The sequence below is a fragment of the Pinus tabuliformis genome, chromosome 3_2, assembly GCF_031772625.1.
Source record: "Pinus tabuliformis cultivar Carrire ecotype Pingquan chromosome 3_2, CPIR1, whole genome shotgun sequence".
Lineage (NCBI taxonomy): Eukaryota > Viridiplantae > Streptophyta > Pinopsida > Pinales > Pinaceae > Pinus > Pinus tabuliformis.
Genome location: NC_142302.1, coordinates 956,379,813 through 956,396,297, shown reverse-complemented (window position 1 = coordinate 956,396,297; position 16,485 = coordinate 956,379,813). Strand labels below are relative to the sequence as shown.

The window sequence follows — 16,485 nt, the reverse complement described above, 5'->3', positions numbered from 1 at the left end:
TCTGGCTTTGGTGAGATGAGGATGACACCTCCAAACCAAGCTGTAAAGTCTGCTCCTGCTGAAAGGAGCTTGTCCCTGTATGTTGGCTTCCCTCCCTGTCCTTTCCTGTGCTGTTTAAGACATCTTCAGTAATGTCTTCCACCTCAGGGGAATCTGCCCTTTGTCTTTTGGCCTCTGGCTGATGGGAAGGTCCACTAATAGGAGTGGATCTTCTCTCTCTCTTTTAGAACCCCTCTCCTCATGGGCTGGGGTTTGCAGAATAGGTGCTGTAGGAGTCTGAGTTTGTGGAGGAGGAGTTTGATCTTTCAGCTGCTCTGTTTGTTCCTCCCTCTGCAGCTCATTTTGCTGCTTAGTTTGCTGTTCAGTTGAAGGGGCTGCCTTCTCTTTCAGTGTTTCATGTTCTGCATCCATTATGCCTTTGCCTTTATCCACTGCTGCTGCCGATGTAGAGGGTGCCTCTGGTGCTGTCCTTGTCACTGAGGTCCCTTCTCCTACTGAGTGAGGCGGCCTGAAAGGTACCTGCTGCACATAGTCCAGGTCAATAGTCTTCTCAAGCTCTTTCATGTTTTTAAGCATTCTTTCTTCTTCAGTTAAACTCTCCACTAGGGTGTCCAGCTGCCATTCTTGCAAATTGGCATACTTTTCTATGTGTGGGTAGTGACAGTGCTTAATACCTAGGAGTCTGTACTTATTTCTCCTAGCAGTGATGAAACCTTGAGGGTCATAAGGGACCCATCGAAAACTATAGGACAACTTATATTTGTCTTTGAGGATGGAGTCTGCAGATTCCCATCCTTCCTTCTTGTTCATAATGAAGGGGCCCAACTCATTTTTAAAACTAAGGTGGGCCTTTTTCTTGGAGCTGTGGAAATGGGTGAGGTCTGACTGAATTAATTGCCTGTAATACTCCAAGGCAAACAACCTCATAGGTACATACTTGGGGAGCCTGTATGGACAGAGCTCACAACCATAAACTCTGAATACAGTATGGTGTTCATATAGGTACCAGTCACCTATTTTATATTTTTTAGAGAGCTGCAGAGCTTTCTTGATTTCATTAGATATTCTAGGTGGAGGGGAGCTCATCAGCATGCAAGAGACTGGGTACACAAACTGGTCAACAAATTCACAGTAGGTATAGGGTGAATTTGTGACTTTATGATAAACTGAGGTCCAGAAGATGACAGATCTTCTCTCCCCTTTATTATCCAGCCTTCTGATGTAACATGGGAAGGTTTCAGAATGATGAAACATGAACAGATGGTAGATGTAAGCTGAGTATCTGAAGACCCCCTGTCTGTCCACCTTGCTTAATTGATCATGAATCTTATTGGCTATAAACTTAGCAAAGTTATACTTTCGGGCAGGGGGTTGACGCGGGCTGTAAGCAGACAGCAACACTAGCATGGATTTATCCACATGCTCACTGTTTTGGTATCCCAATACATAGGCTATCATGTCTAGTAATAGCCTGCCTATATCATCGAAATGCTCCCTCAAATAGGGAGGCGGCCCTGTAGGCTGGTATTCAGGTCTCATGAAGTTCTGGGTGACCTTTTGCAGCTCCTCACTGGTCATCTTATCACCAGTTTCCAGCAAATAAGTTGTGGAGAACGGGACCAGCAACTCTGTCTGATCAAACTGTAACATCTTGTTGATGGAGTCAGCATTTATATAGAAGAGGATCCTCCCTGATGGAGTATTGACAGCTCTGTGTTGGACATTATAGTGTTCAGCACATAGGCGGATGATTTCAGGGAAAACATTCACAGCTGGGAGACAGTAATAGGGCAGGTTTGACTCCCATATCCCATGTGTACCATGCCCCTCCTTATAATCTTCCCTTAGTTGGGTGAATGTCTTCAAGAAGTCCCTGTCTCCCTCAAATTCCCCAATGAGACAATCCTTGTCAATGAATGGAAAGGCCCCCAGCTCCTTGTTGGTTTGATTTAGTGGAGCTACACTGAGGGAAGAGGATGCAGAGGCTGCCATGCTATAATCTGAATTTGTGCAGGTGGAAGTACTGGCTTAACAAGTCTATAAGGACTTAAGTAGCAGGTGAACTGTAAACATAGGCTAGTGTCTTCCTTTTAATGAAAAAAATGCAAGGTGGCTTTTGTGGTTCACTGCAAATTCACAGGGATGTGAATTGCTAATGGCAAGCTTTAAAGACAGTGATGTTTCTTTGGTAAGAATGCAGGTGGCCTGTACTCGGCAAAAGGGAACAATGCCGAGCACCTCGGGGGCAATTTTACAGTTTTAGCCCGCGGAATGATCGCTCCAGGGTCGAATTGTGGTTTAGGGATGGTGCAGATTGTTTGGGTTCACTTCAGATGGCAGGCAGAGCTGAACTTAGGAGTTTTTAGCAGTCTTTTAATGGTGAATTTTACAGAGAATTGGAATGCATGGGCAAAGTAGGAAAACTGGCGAAATACCTGGAAAAACTGGCTTGAAAGCTTGCGGGCCGGCCTGTGGAGGCTAAATGCCGTCGAATTCTGAATTTGCAGCGGTTGTAATGTCGAATTTGATGGCTGGAGGACAGATTTCGCGGCAGCTGGTCGACAACGGCTACTTCTTTTGCGCGTGATAATGACCGAAAACGACTCATTTAGTCGTTTATAACGTTAATTTTGGAAAAAATGTGCATTTGGCGCTTTTCCGCCGATGACGTCAGCATGACGTCATGGCGGGGCCCGGGTATGGAGATGACGTGTCTGCTGAGGTGTCCGCCAGGGTGGCAGGACACGGTGGCGGGTGGATGCGGTGGCAGGACTGCGTGGAGGGCCACGGGACGCAGGGGTGGTCATAGGTGAGGTGACGTCAGGATGACGTGCGCATGACGCAGGGGGAAGGGTGGTAACAGGGAGGGTGGTAAGCGGGTTCCCCGCACCGCTTTTGCTGGCGAGTGGTATTGGGGAGGGGGGCTCCGAACAACCCCGGCGATTGACACGCGTCCAGGGTACGGAGGTGGTAAAACCGCTTTCCCCGGACGCTAAAAGTCGGCAGGTCGGGGAACAGCAATGACCGCCCACCATAAGATCTGGGCGCCTCGAGATCGGATGGCTGGCGTGTCCTCCGACGGATCGTGCAGGTTGGGGGGGGCCCGCCGGCCGATTAAAATATTCTTTTTAAATATTTCGGGCGGGGACCTTAGAATAGTGAGTTTTTATGGGTTTTTTCGGGATTTCTTGGGTTTTTCCAATAATCTGAATGGGGTTTATGGTTAGAAAGGGTTTTTATAGGTTTTTCTTTGCAAATGAAGGGTTAAATGAGTGGATTGAGCTGTAGCAAGGGAGAGAGAGACAGTGGAGGCTCATCAAAGTGACCAGATGTCATTTTGATTCCTTTTCAGAGAACATATGGCTATAATGCCAAGGGGAGGGATATTTATACAAAATTTTGGGGTTTATACACCATGGTGTTAATACTAGTAGGGGAAAGGTAATGTAGGGGGGTTTACATAGTAGTGTTAGAGTTAATATGGATGAAGGGGTAAATGGAGGGGAAACTACTAAGCTTATTTGAAACTTGCTTAGTTTAGAGAGTAGATCAAAATGAAAAGATTTTTAGACAAGAAATGTGGCTTCTGAATGAACAAGAACCACCATGAAACCATGATGTTCTTCCCTGAATCTCAACTGATGAGGGGATGTTAGTAATGAAATGGAAGGGGGAAGGAGGGAGGTTAGTCATGCTCCTTGCTGTAACTTGATGAAGATGAACACCTTGTCAATTGATTGATTTTACTCTGGTAAACACAGTTAACATATCTGCAATGGTAAAGATAACCTTTCTGCAAACCCAACTACTTACCCAGCTTCTTACCTAGCATTTTTATTACTTCTTGGAGGGTGCACTTGGACTTGCAGACCCTTTACTTGCCTTTTCTTTTCTTTGGCCTTTTCTTTTGTTTTCTATCTATTTCTACCCTTATTGCTTCCAAGGCCCCAGATTAAACAGTTGGGAACCTTAATTCTCTACCTAACTACTTGTCCGCCAAGATTAGACTGTTTGGACAGACTTCTTTCTGTATTCTACAACTGAAAATTTAAAGCATGACATGGTCCAGATTAGGCTGTTGGACCATCCATCAAAATTGAATCCTTATCAAGGTATATACATACCTTGTCTCCTTATGAAAAATATGGGATCTTTGCATCATCAAAGCAGAGCATATTTGGATTTTCTATAACCAATCATGAAACATGAAACCTATTGATATAGGTAGCAAACAGGATCTTTTGGCATATAATTGTTTATCATCCAATAGTTTTAGCACCCTGTCAACATGTTCAACATGATCCTTCCAAGACTGGTTGTAGATAAGTATATCATCAAAAAATACTAACACAAATTTTCTAAGGAATGGTTTGAAAATTGAATTTATCAAACCTTGAAATGTTGAAGGTGCATTGGTAAGGCCAAAAGGCATGACCAAAAATTCGTAATGACCCTCATGAGTTCTAAATACCGTTTTCGGAATGTCTTCAATCTTCATTCTGATTTGATGATATCCTGAACGAAGATCCAACTTGGTGAAGTAAATTGATCCATGCAATTCATCTAGTAATTCATCAATGACAGGAACAGGGAACTTATCTTTAATAGTGAGCTTGTTGAGCTCCCTATAATCCAGACACATGCGCCATGATCCATCCTTCTTATGCACCAATACTAATGGAGCAGAGAAAGAACTTTGACTCGGTTGAATTATACCAACCTCTAGCATTTCTGTAACCATACGTTCAATTTCACTTTTTTGGACATAGGGATATCTGTACGGCCTGATGTTTGGAGGAACACTTCCTGGAATCAGATGAATAGCATGATCATGATCATGCATAGGTGGGAGACCTTTGGGAGTCTCAAATACCTTGGAATGATTGTCCAGGACTTTTTGGAGATCTGGAGAAATAGATGATTCTAATGTGGAAACATCTAGCGAACATAATTGTGCAATTACACCCCTTTGCTCCTTTTTTAGAAGCTTTGTCATACCATTAGAGCTGATTATGTTTCCTGGTTGCCCTACAATATCCCTTAATTCAACTTCCTTTCCTTCCACAGAAAATTGGATGAAAAGTTCTTGAAAATTAAAAGCTATTGTACCCAAGGATTGTAGCCATTGGACTCCTAGTACAACATCAACACCTCCCATTGGAATGGAAAGCATTGGGCTAGTCAATACATATTCTCCCATGGATAGCTTGATATTATGGCACTTTCCAGAGCAATTTATTGTTCCTCCATTTGCAATCATCACTTGACACTCTGATGCTGGATATAGGAAGCAATTCAATTCTTTTGCTACCCTACAATGAATAAAATTGTGGGTGCTTCCTGAATCAATCAACACTATCACCTTTTTCTTCTTGATTTGTCCTTCTATCTTGATGGTTTGAGGAGTGGTAATTCCCGCCAATGCATTACAAGATATGGTCAGATTTATTTGTTATTCATCTAGGCTTTGTTCCTGGAGCATATTCTGTTCTTTTGACCTTTCTTGCTCCTTTTCTTCTTCCTCTTCACAATCTATGTAGAATAATTTCTTCTCAGCACACTTATGACCTTTAGTATATTTGCTATCACAACTATAACAAAGCCCTTTTGCTCTTTCTTCTTCCAATTGTTGTGGTGTCAACCTTATAGGTTGTGGAAGACTAGGGGCCACTGCACTTCCGTCTTTATAGTTGTGAGTGGTATGTTTCCTGGTTGCCATAATTTTGCTTTCCATTTTTCTTGCTAACATGAATGCCTTCTCTAATGAATCAGGTTCCCAAAGTCGAACATCATGTTGGAGATTATCCTTTAAAGACCCTATGAACACATCAATCCTATGTTGCTCTGGAATATCTTTTACCCTTATGTTCAATTTTTGGAACTCCTCAATGTGCAGCATTATTGAACCCTTTTGTTTGGGACTTATCAATTGGCTAAAAAAAGTGTTGCTTTTTGTATCCTCATAATGTGCTATCAATTCTTCCGTAAAAATTGCCCAAGTGATAAATTGTTTACGAGAGAAAAGCCATTGATGCCATACAAATTGATTTGGTTCCAAATATAAAGTTGCCATACGTACCTTTTGTGTGTTTTGCACATTATTGAGATCGAAGAACTACTCCATCTGTAATATCCATGTGGCAGGATCCTTGCCATCAAACTTCCTCATATTGATTTTTGGAATATGGTGGGTCTTTGATCCAACATTACAGTCTATGGAATCATGATTAACATTTCTTTTGTTCATGTCATGAGTTTCCTTTACAACCTTTTCACCATTAGTAAGTATTTCTTGTAGAAAATTAGTCAAATCTGTCTTCAAATCTACCATGTCTGTCTTCAAATCTGTCCTCAAATTTGTCTTCAGATCATCCATCTTAGCTTCCATGCCCTTTATCTTAGATTCCAACGCCATTTATCTTAGCATCTGTTAGCTTTTGTGAGCGTGACATTTGTTTCACTTGTTCTTGTAATTTTGATATATCATGTAGCATTTCTTCCTCTTCTTCATGAGTCATGCTAGAGCTTTCAGGTTCCTTACTAGGTGTTTGCATTTTCTTTCCTCGGGGCATCAGTTACCGATAATAATGCTTTACTATGCCCTTTGAATTCCTTCAAACCAAGCTTATGCAAAAATAAAAAATAAAAACTACACACCTTTTTTTACTTTGTAGAAGCCTGATATTGAATCTGATGTATCTATGTAATTTCGAATCATCCGGTTCTGAAATTGTGATTTGTAGTAGCCTTCTATGTCCTCTTTCCAATGCCACTACTCTGATCCAAATTGGATTCTCCAAGAAAGAGTTGTGCACAATCTCCCGCAGTGACCTGATTATAGACTAGTTCAGTAGAGCGAACTTGTATGAAGTGCCACGTGTCACTGTTTCAACCTTTGACTTTGAAAAATATATAAAAGAAAACTACAGTCCATCCTCTTTCTGTAACTTCTTACGAAATTTCAATCCGATGCTCAGAAAGAAAGTTATGACGATTTTCCCCAGGTCACCTGTTTTGAGTGTAATTCAGGAGTCTGCAAAAAGACCAACTTCCTGAGATCATATCTCCAAAACTATCGCGCGAAAAGCTCTGAAATTTGGACCCAAGGCTCAGCACGATATCTTCTCAAATGGGTGTTTTCTGCGACTTCTGAAACATCACAGAAAAAAAGTTATAGCGAGAATGCCACGATGACCTGTTTGGAGGAGCGAAACCCTAGAATCCAAAGCTCTGATACCAAATGTTATGAAACCAACTCAAGGAAAGATAGAAAAGATAGATCAACACCTTAGAATTCAGCCTCTTCAAGAGGGCAACCTCCTTTACATTACATAAATGAACAATTCTCGGATGATTCAAATGACAAAACCTCCTTTCTATATATAGGAGTCTATGGAGTCACAATATAATCCAGCCGACGTAACAATAATAATATAAAGCCACAAAAATAACAATAGAGGGATTCTATGGGCACATTAATAACAATATGGGGGCAATGGGGGCACAACAATATAAATAAGGGGTATAACTACAATAGTAATGGGGTAATTACTAGTATTATAGGGACCCAACAGATTAGCTACCCAAATAGTTCATGTCATGAGGGTATCGGTGTGCAGAGGTGTGTTGGCATTGTGTTGGAGTATCTTGATGACAGATTACAGGATGGGATGACACATGGTGGAGTTAGTCATTTTACATATGTTGCAGGGATGTTTGCAGTATATGGACTAGGTGATATCATGGATAAGATTGTTCGGATATGATTATCTTGGTGGCAGGTGGTTACTAGGATGGTATATTGTCGAGGACGACAATGACTTCAGGTGGAGGAGGATGTAAGGACCTGCGGTCCATGCGACATTAGGATGAACTTCTTCGTGCAAAGGCAAATGAGCTGCAGCCAAATGACAGGAATGTGATGTGTAAAATACACATGGAGGAGAGTTGGCTGTGTGTTTATATGGTGGGGCAAGCTAGGCGAGCTACCCACGGGTCAATCATGTTAAAGTTGTAAACAAACGAGAAAAGGAAGGGGCAGTCCCATGAGCTAGGTGAGCCGACCCACATCCTGAACGAGTTTACAATGCATGGGCATGTCAGTCGGGCGAGTGAAATGAGTCAGCCGGGTGGCACAACTCACCCACCCACCATATATATTCATAGTGTGAGTTGGGAGGATGGAAAAAATCAAAAATTCGCTCATCAAACGAGTTCAGAGGTGAAGTGTGAGGAGCAGGCTTAGTAGGCACAGAACCACAGGGCATTCATGCAGACAGACACAGAAGCTTGCATGAGTTTGGTGAACGAGTGGAATGATTTCGGTGAATGGGTCGAATGAGTTCGAGTGGAGGACCGCACGAAAGTGTGCCTACCCATGTTGAACAAGTTCAGGTGGAGGGCCACACGAAGGCACACCCGCCCATGTTGAATGAGTTCAGGTGGAGGGCCGCACGAAGGCGCGCCCGCTCGTGTTGAACGAGTTTGGGTGGAGGGCCGGATGAAGGTGCGCCCACCCAATGAGTTGGTGACTTAGGTGAAGACAAGTTGGGTGGAGGGCCGCACGAAGGCGTGTTTGCCCAACCAAGTTGTGCACGAGGTGGTTGTAGGAATTTACAGGGTAAGTTCCTGAGACAGAACACCAAAGGACACCGCTCACAAGCAGATCACAGATCAATACACCAGTACTTTTGACGTGGTTAAAACCCTAAAAGAGGGAAACAATCCATGGCCTGAGCCATCGTGGCCACTTTAGGCAATTTATTAATAAAAGAATGAAAATTTACATAATCTTCTCCCATGAACGGTTAACCTACAAATGACCCTCCATGCTCTTTAAATAGAGATCATGGACCAATCAAGTGTTAGGCCACGGATCAAGTGTCAGTAATACCGAGGAGAGAATGAACCGTCGGATCACTACATATTGTGACCATCGGATTGTAAGTTACAAAATGTACATAGTAAAGAAGCACGCTTTAACTAACTCTATACCTAACTCTATACTAGACCAAGTTGTACTTAACTATTTCCTATGTGTTGGAATGTCCTAACATCCCCCATTAAGAACAACTTGGGATAGGATTGAAGGATTTACAAATATGACACAATAGGAGAGGGAAGGAGGCACTAGAGCCTATCCCCCCTTAGTGACAACTTCCTGAACTCCAACCATAAATCGAGGTTTATTGACTTCGCCTCTATGAGAGCCTTTGTAAAGATGTTTACAACTTGATCATTTGTTGAACAATATTGCACTTCAAGAACATGGTCATGAATGAGCTTTCTGATGAAGTGCATGTGCATTTCAATGTGTTTGTTGCGCTGATGTTGGACTGGATTTTTGCATAGTTGAATGGCACTTTGATTATCACACCAAAGTGTAGTGGGATGCTGCTGCTGAAAGACAAACTCTTATAGGATCTGATGAAGCCACAAGGCTTCCTTACTAGCTTCTACGGCACCACGATACTTTGATTCTGCTGAAGAAAGAGAAATGGCACCTTGTTTCTTGCAAGCCCATGCAATAGGTCCTGAACCAATAGTGAACACATAACCTGCAGTAGACTTCCGATAATCAGGGTCACAGCCCAATCGGAGTCAGTGAAACCAACCAATAGAGGAGATGCTTCGACACTGTAATGAATCCCAAACTGAACTGTACCTCGAACATAACGAAGTATTATTTTAGTTGCTTTCCAATGAATTTCACGTGGGTTTTGCATAAACTGAGCAACAAGGCTAACAACAAAGGAAAGGTCAGGACGAGTATGGTTTAGATACAAAAGTTTTCCTACAAGTTGACAGTATAAGGTAGCATCAACTTCAAGAGAAGAACAAGTGACTGAAATTTTGACTCCAAACTGAAAGGGAGAAGGGGCTGGTTTACAATCTTGCATGTGAAAATGGCGTAGAATATCACATGCATACTTGAATTGGGAAAGGAAAATACCTTCCTTGGATTGCAAGACTTGAAGACCAAGAAAATAATGTAAGTGTCCTAAGTCTGTCATTTCAAACTTCCTTTTAAGGCTAGACTTCACATGGTTTATAAGGTTGGGATCAATACCAGTCAGGATAATATCATCAACATAAAGAACAAGAATGATAAGAGATTTTCCCACTTTCTTGGTGTAGACAGTATTGTTAGAATGACAACTAGAAAATCCATTTTCTAAAAGAAAGTTATCCATTTTGGCATACCAAGCTCGAGGAGCTTGCTTGAGACCATAAAGGGATTTCTTAAGCTGACATACAAGGTTGGAGTCTGTTTGTATAAAGCCAATAGATTGTTCCATATGGATTTCTTCATGCAAGTCCCCATGCAAGAAGGTGGATTTAACATCCATCTAATGGACTTCCCATTTGAAAGAGGCAGCAAGGGAAAGAACAAGGCGAATAGAGTTCATTTTGGCAATAGGAGAGAAGGTTTCAGTATAATCAATGCCTTCAACTTGTGAAAAACCTTTAGCAATAAGACAAGCTTTATGTTTATCAACTTTCCCATCTGGTCCATACATGGTTCTATAAACCCATTTGCATCTAACAAGTTTTCGTCCCTTTGGTAGAGGAACAAGATCCCATGTATCATTTGCCAATAATGAATGATATTCTTCATTCATAGTTGCTTCCCAATCTGGATGGACTGAAGCTTCTACAAATGTGTTAGGATCATAATTCACTGAAGCTTGAGCCAGTAAAGAAGAGGCTCTCTCGAACTGAGAACGTGTACGTCGTTGATCTGTAAGATCACTGGCAGGATCACCTGCTACATCGCGAGTAGCACAGACCCATTTTGGAAGTTGAGGAGCTGAAGGAGGATCCTGAGAAGGTGGGGGAGGATTTTCATCCTCGCTTTCATCATCTGAAGAAGAAATATTTTCAAAAGTAGAAGAGATAGGGAGTGGTGGCACATCCGTCGAACTAGGCTCGCAGGCTGATATATTTTTAGCAAACTTTACATCTCTTCTAATGATAACATTTTTGGACTTAAGTGGAATAAGTCTATATCCTTTGACATCTTCAGAATATCGAACAAAAATACATTTTTCACTCTTAGGTCCTAAAGCTTTATGTTTCTCATTTGGAATATGGGCCCATGCTTCACTTCCAAAAACACGAAAGTGACTTACATCTGGTTTGATTGAGCTCCATGCTTCTTCTAGAGTGATATTCTTTAAAACCTTAGTAGGAGTGCGATTTATTATGTAATTTGCATAGTTAATTGCTTCTACCCAATAATTAAGACTGAGTCCTTTAGATTGAAGCATACAATTAGCCATTTCCTTTAAGGTGCGATTCTTCCTTTCAACTACACAATTTTGTTGTGGAGTATATGGAATAGTATGTTGCATTTGAATTCCATTCTCAGTGCAAAAGTTGATGAATGTGTTTTTAACATATTCTCCGCCATTACAGATCTTCGCTTAAGAATTTGATGTCCAGATTGTTTTTCAACAAAGACCTTAAAGGCCAAGAACATGTTAAATAATTCACTCTTGAGTTTTAAGAAGTATAACCAAGTGCGTATGGAGAAATCATCAATGAAAGTTAAGAAATTCTTGTAGTCAGAGAATGAAGCAACTAGAAGTGGACCACATAAATCACTATGCACGAGCTATAAAGGGGCTGAGGCATGCCAAGGGGCACGCTTTTCAAAACTGTCCCGATGATGTTTTTCGAGTACACATCCGAAACAAACACCATCTCAGCAAGATACCCTTGGAAGACCTGTCACCATATTTTCTTTACATAGATTCCGAAGAGAGCGATAGTTTAAGTGACCAAATCGCTCATGCCAAAGTTTGCTCACTTCATCATTATGAGCAACAAATACTGAGGGAAGATTTGATGACCCAAAGTTCTGAAACTTATACAACCTTGTAGAATCATCAACAATGCCAGTAGCTAAAATCTGTCTAGGATTTCTTAGGTCCTTAATTACAACATCGTGAGGTGAAAATTCAACGATTTTACCTTCACCTGAATGGGTTATCTGATATACAGATAGAAGGTTGCAAGATAAGCTTGGAACACATAATACATCATTAAACTGACTATTGTCTAGATGAACAGTTCTAGTCCCTACAACTCTAAGAGATCTATTATCACCAACATATATATTTTTGGTGTTACAATCATTTAAAGAAGAAAACATGGCTTTGTTTTTGGCCATGTGATAAGAAGCTCCAGAATCAATGAGCCACTCATGAGAATGAGAAGAAGAAGATAAATTTAGTGCATAGCCAGACCAAGATGCTTGACAACCACATGCAGAAAGTGCCATTACTGAAGATGAAGTTGAAGTTGAAGATTGCTCCAAATGGATGTTATGCTTCTTCATTGTTGCTTCCAAGGCTTCCGTCTTCTTGAAGCATTTGGATTCTAAGTGGCCATCTCAATTACAAAAGTTGCAATGTCTATCAGTCTTCTTCCATTTGTTTTTATTTGTCTTATCATTTTGTTTAAATGATTTTTCATTTTGAGGCGGAAATTGTTTAGGACCCTTGTTTGGTTTAGGACCATTCCTTTTAGGATACAACTTCTTAGGATTCTTTGAATTTAGTTGCTGCTGGACGGCTAACGCTTTCTTAGAAGAGTTTCCAAGATGAAGAAGACCAAGGTGTAAGAGTTTTTCTTGTTCTCTTATTAAAGAATCACAAAAGGAATCAAAGGAATGGGACTTGTAGGCTTGTCCTTGAGAATTGAAGACTTCTCTTGTAGAATGGAAGGTGGAAACAAACACATAATAGGGTGGTCCCAACTTAGTAAGAATGGAGTAGACAAGGCTACTATATTCTTTCTTAACCTTAACACCTTCCAAGAGAAGTCTAAGGGTCTTAAACTTGGACAAAAAATCTTCAATGCAAGAAAAATTATTGGGGTCCAATGTAAGCAATTCATTTTCAAGTTGATGGGCTTTAAGTTCATTTTTAATTCCAAAGACTTTAGTAATATGTTTCATTGCTTCATCAGGAGTATCATGTTCTGCAATATGGAATCTAAGATCCGGAGAAATAGACATCCCTATCAACCCACGTGCTTGCTCTTGCCTATTTTCCCATTTAGCTGCCTTGTCTTCATCTTTCGGTTTGGTCTCTTGGCCTATGGCTATTTTGTAAATACCTTTACTTCTAAGTAAATCCACAATGTAGGACCACCATTGGAAGTAGTTGGTGCTGTCAAGAATAACTTGGCATGGACTTTCCATTAAAAAAAACAGAAGCTATAGATGCTGAAACTAAGTGTTTCAATGGAAATATCTCGAAAAATTAGGTTGTTTCAGAAAAAAGGTTTTGAAAATGACTTCTCGATGAAGAATTTATGGCGTTTTGAAGAAAATTTGATGAAGTTGCCGATGAAGTGGGGGAATGTGTGGAAGTGAAAAATCCGCCCCCATAAAATGGAGACTTGAACCCAAGACCTCTACTCTCATAAATTAGCTTTGCACCAAGTGAGCTATACAAAAAGTTTGAGAGAGAGGGGGGGGGGGGGGGGTTGATGCTTTTGGTTGCGTGCTTGCTTTGAGAAAGCTCTTTTTCCCTACAAAACAAAAAAAACACAAAACCCAACACGGACATAAAAAAAAGTGAACCTTGTGGCTCGAAGTTAGCTTTAGCTGGAAACTAAATATTTTCAAAAATGAACCTTGCGGCTCGAAGTTAGCTTTAGCTGGAAACTAAATATTTTCCTCAATGTTTCTGATTTTCCGAGATCACAGTAAAGCGCAGCGGAAAAGAGCATACGCATGAGAAAAATCCTTCCTTTCTATTTCTGATTTGCCCAGATTGCACAGAGTCGCAGGGCAAAGAGCATATGTAGAAATGAAAGGTATAGATCCAGAAATAAAAAAAGCTAAATAAACCAAAACCGAAATAAACAGAGAAAATAACTGTAAACTGCAAATAAACACTATATACCTCTAGATCTTAAAAATGACGCAGATAGGGCTACCAGAAACCTTTTCGCATGAAACGAAAGGGGTTCCTCACTGGAACAGGTCCTCCCAACACAACAGAGCAGTCCTCCTGGCCCAAAGCAGTTAGAAACAGTAGATCTAGGAAACGGTAGTCGGATGCAGTTCTACCAGCTTGAGATTTGGATCACCAATGGATGCGGCCCTCAAATAGCTCTGATACCATGTAGGAATTTACAGTGTAAGTTCCTCAAACAGAACACCAAAGGACACCGCTCACAAACAGATCAATACACAAGTACTTTTGACGTGGTTAAAACCCTCAAAGAGGGAAACAGTCCATGACCTGAGCCAACGCGGCCACTTCAGGAAATTTATTAATAAAAGAATGAAAATTTACATAAGCTTCTCTCATGAACGGTTAACCTACAAATGACCCTCCATGATCTTTAAATAGAGATCATGGACCAATCAGGTGTTAAGCCACAGATCAAGTGTCGGTAATACCGAGGAGAGAATGAACCGTCAGATCACTACATATCGTGACCGTCGGATTGTAAGTTACAAAATGTACATAGTAAAGGAACACACTTTAACTAACTCTATACCTAACTCTATACTAGACCAAGTTGTACTTAAGTATTTCCTATGTGTCGGAATATCCTAATAGTGGTACCCAGTGAAGGCACCCGTGCACATGAGTTGACAAGCTGGAAAAACGACCAAGTGTGGATTGTGAAGGTGACCACTGTGCAAGGTGTGGATGAGGTGGGAACTCAGTGGCAAGAACACAAGGTTGGAAATTTGTCTAAGTATGAAACTTGGGGTTTGCAAGGTAATACTTGTATTTTTATAAAAGTGAAAATATATTCAATCAAGCAGACTCATATCATGGAGTTGCCCCTCCCTTTATATTGTTGCAGTTGTGTATGTCTGTTAATTGGTGTCGATAATGAATGTGTATGGGTGTTCATTAGTATAAAGGGTAATCTTAATACTTGTTAAAGTAAAATAAACTAAGTATTGAATGTTAAGGCGTAGTCCATGAACATAAATATTGGTGAAAATAAAGTGTTCGGTGGTGCTACACCTCGCTATAAGTGGTTGAAAGACTATTGCTAGTGTAGCGGTGTGAAACATACCCTCCAAAACAACCCGATTAGCATGCTTTGATAAATATGCAAGCTCAAGAAATACATAATTAGTGCGAGAATTTACAATAAAATGGTTCTTTGCATCTACCCCCATAATATATTCCCTCCCATTTTTCATCTCTTTCACTTTTGAGACAATTTCCACCCATTTAGACTAAGTAACATCGTTAATGGATGGTAAATCATTGGCAGCTAAAACCAATAGTGTACCTCGTCAAAGAAACTCTTTTGCGGAAAGTAATATCCCTACTACAAGATCTGCGCCAGAATTATCCACAAACATGACAACCTTCTTCCAAGACTTCCTCATCCAACTTGACTTGAATGTTTCCAAGTCATCAATGACCCATGGTCAAGGTAGTAAGTTTTCACAACTAGCCAAAAAGGACATGCCATCCCTTTTGAACACTTCAACAAGCTTTGTAGGACCTAAATAAAAAATATTGCATGCAAATATTCCCCTTATCAATTTTTCTAAACACTTCCCGCCATCTTCAGTGCTATCAAAAAGGGTTACAACCAAGTGGTCTGCACAAAAATACACAATGAAGTGGTCTTCTGTGGATTTTGGGATCTTCCTGTAATTCATCGAATATTTTTCCATACCTCTTTGAAAACTTAGCTGCTATAGCCTGGGTATTTGAAACAGAGTCATCTAGCTCTGCATGTTTCCTAAAGAAGGTGATGGACTTCGTGAAGATGTCAATCAAAGTGAGCTCAACTAGAGTGGTTATTTGAGCTCACCACAAGCTTGGCTTCAAACATGATGGAAAGAACCATGGAATGGTTGATCCAACAGTTAGAGATGGATGGAGATTCTCACAAGTTTTCCTTTCCCGATGAGGTTCTCATTGTTGACCCAACTCACACGATGATGAATATAACCCTGTCGCCAACCACAAAATGTAAGCATAAGTGAGAAAAGGATGTATGTGATAGAAGAGTTCGAATACCCGCAAAATGCATATTACAAATTGTCTAACTAACTAAAAAAATTCCCCATAAGTCTGACAACTAGACCATTGAATGGATCTTTAGAACATATGGGTTATCTACAATACTACCAGAATAGTCCATTCAATGACTACAACACGTATTTTTGTTTCCACCATCACTAATACGAGCTTCAATGGCACTTATTTCAGTCCGAATAAAGATACCTTGATTGCCTCTCATGATGATTTGCATAATGTTGCAGGACATTAGGAACAAGGAAATTTTATAGAGCCCACTCTGAATGCAAATCCAACTTCACTACAATATGGGTTTGAACCTCTTTCACTTCCCTGGAATTTCAATTTTCCAGCTTTCACGGCCTGAGGCACTGCAACTATGTTGCAATTTACTTCATCTGGTTAGCAGCAAACTATGACACAACCAACTTTTATGAACTTCCAGTCATAATTTCCTAATGGC

General features: G+C 40.7%; 1 pseudogene; it reads right to left on the bottom strand.

The window, feature by feature from the left end:
• Positions 1-424: 424 nt before the first annotated feature.
• On the bottom strand, positions 425-16,035 carry LOC149183820 (damage-control phosphatase At2g17340 pseudogene; annotated as a pseudogene).
• Positions 16,036-16,485: the final 450 nt, after the last annotated feature.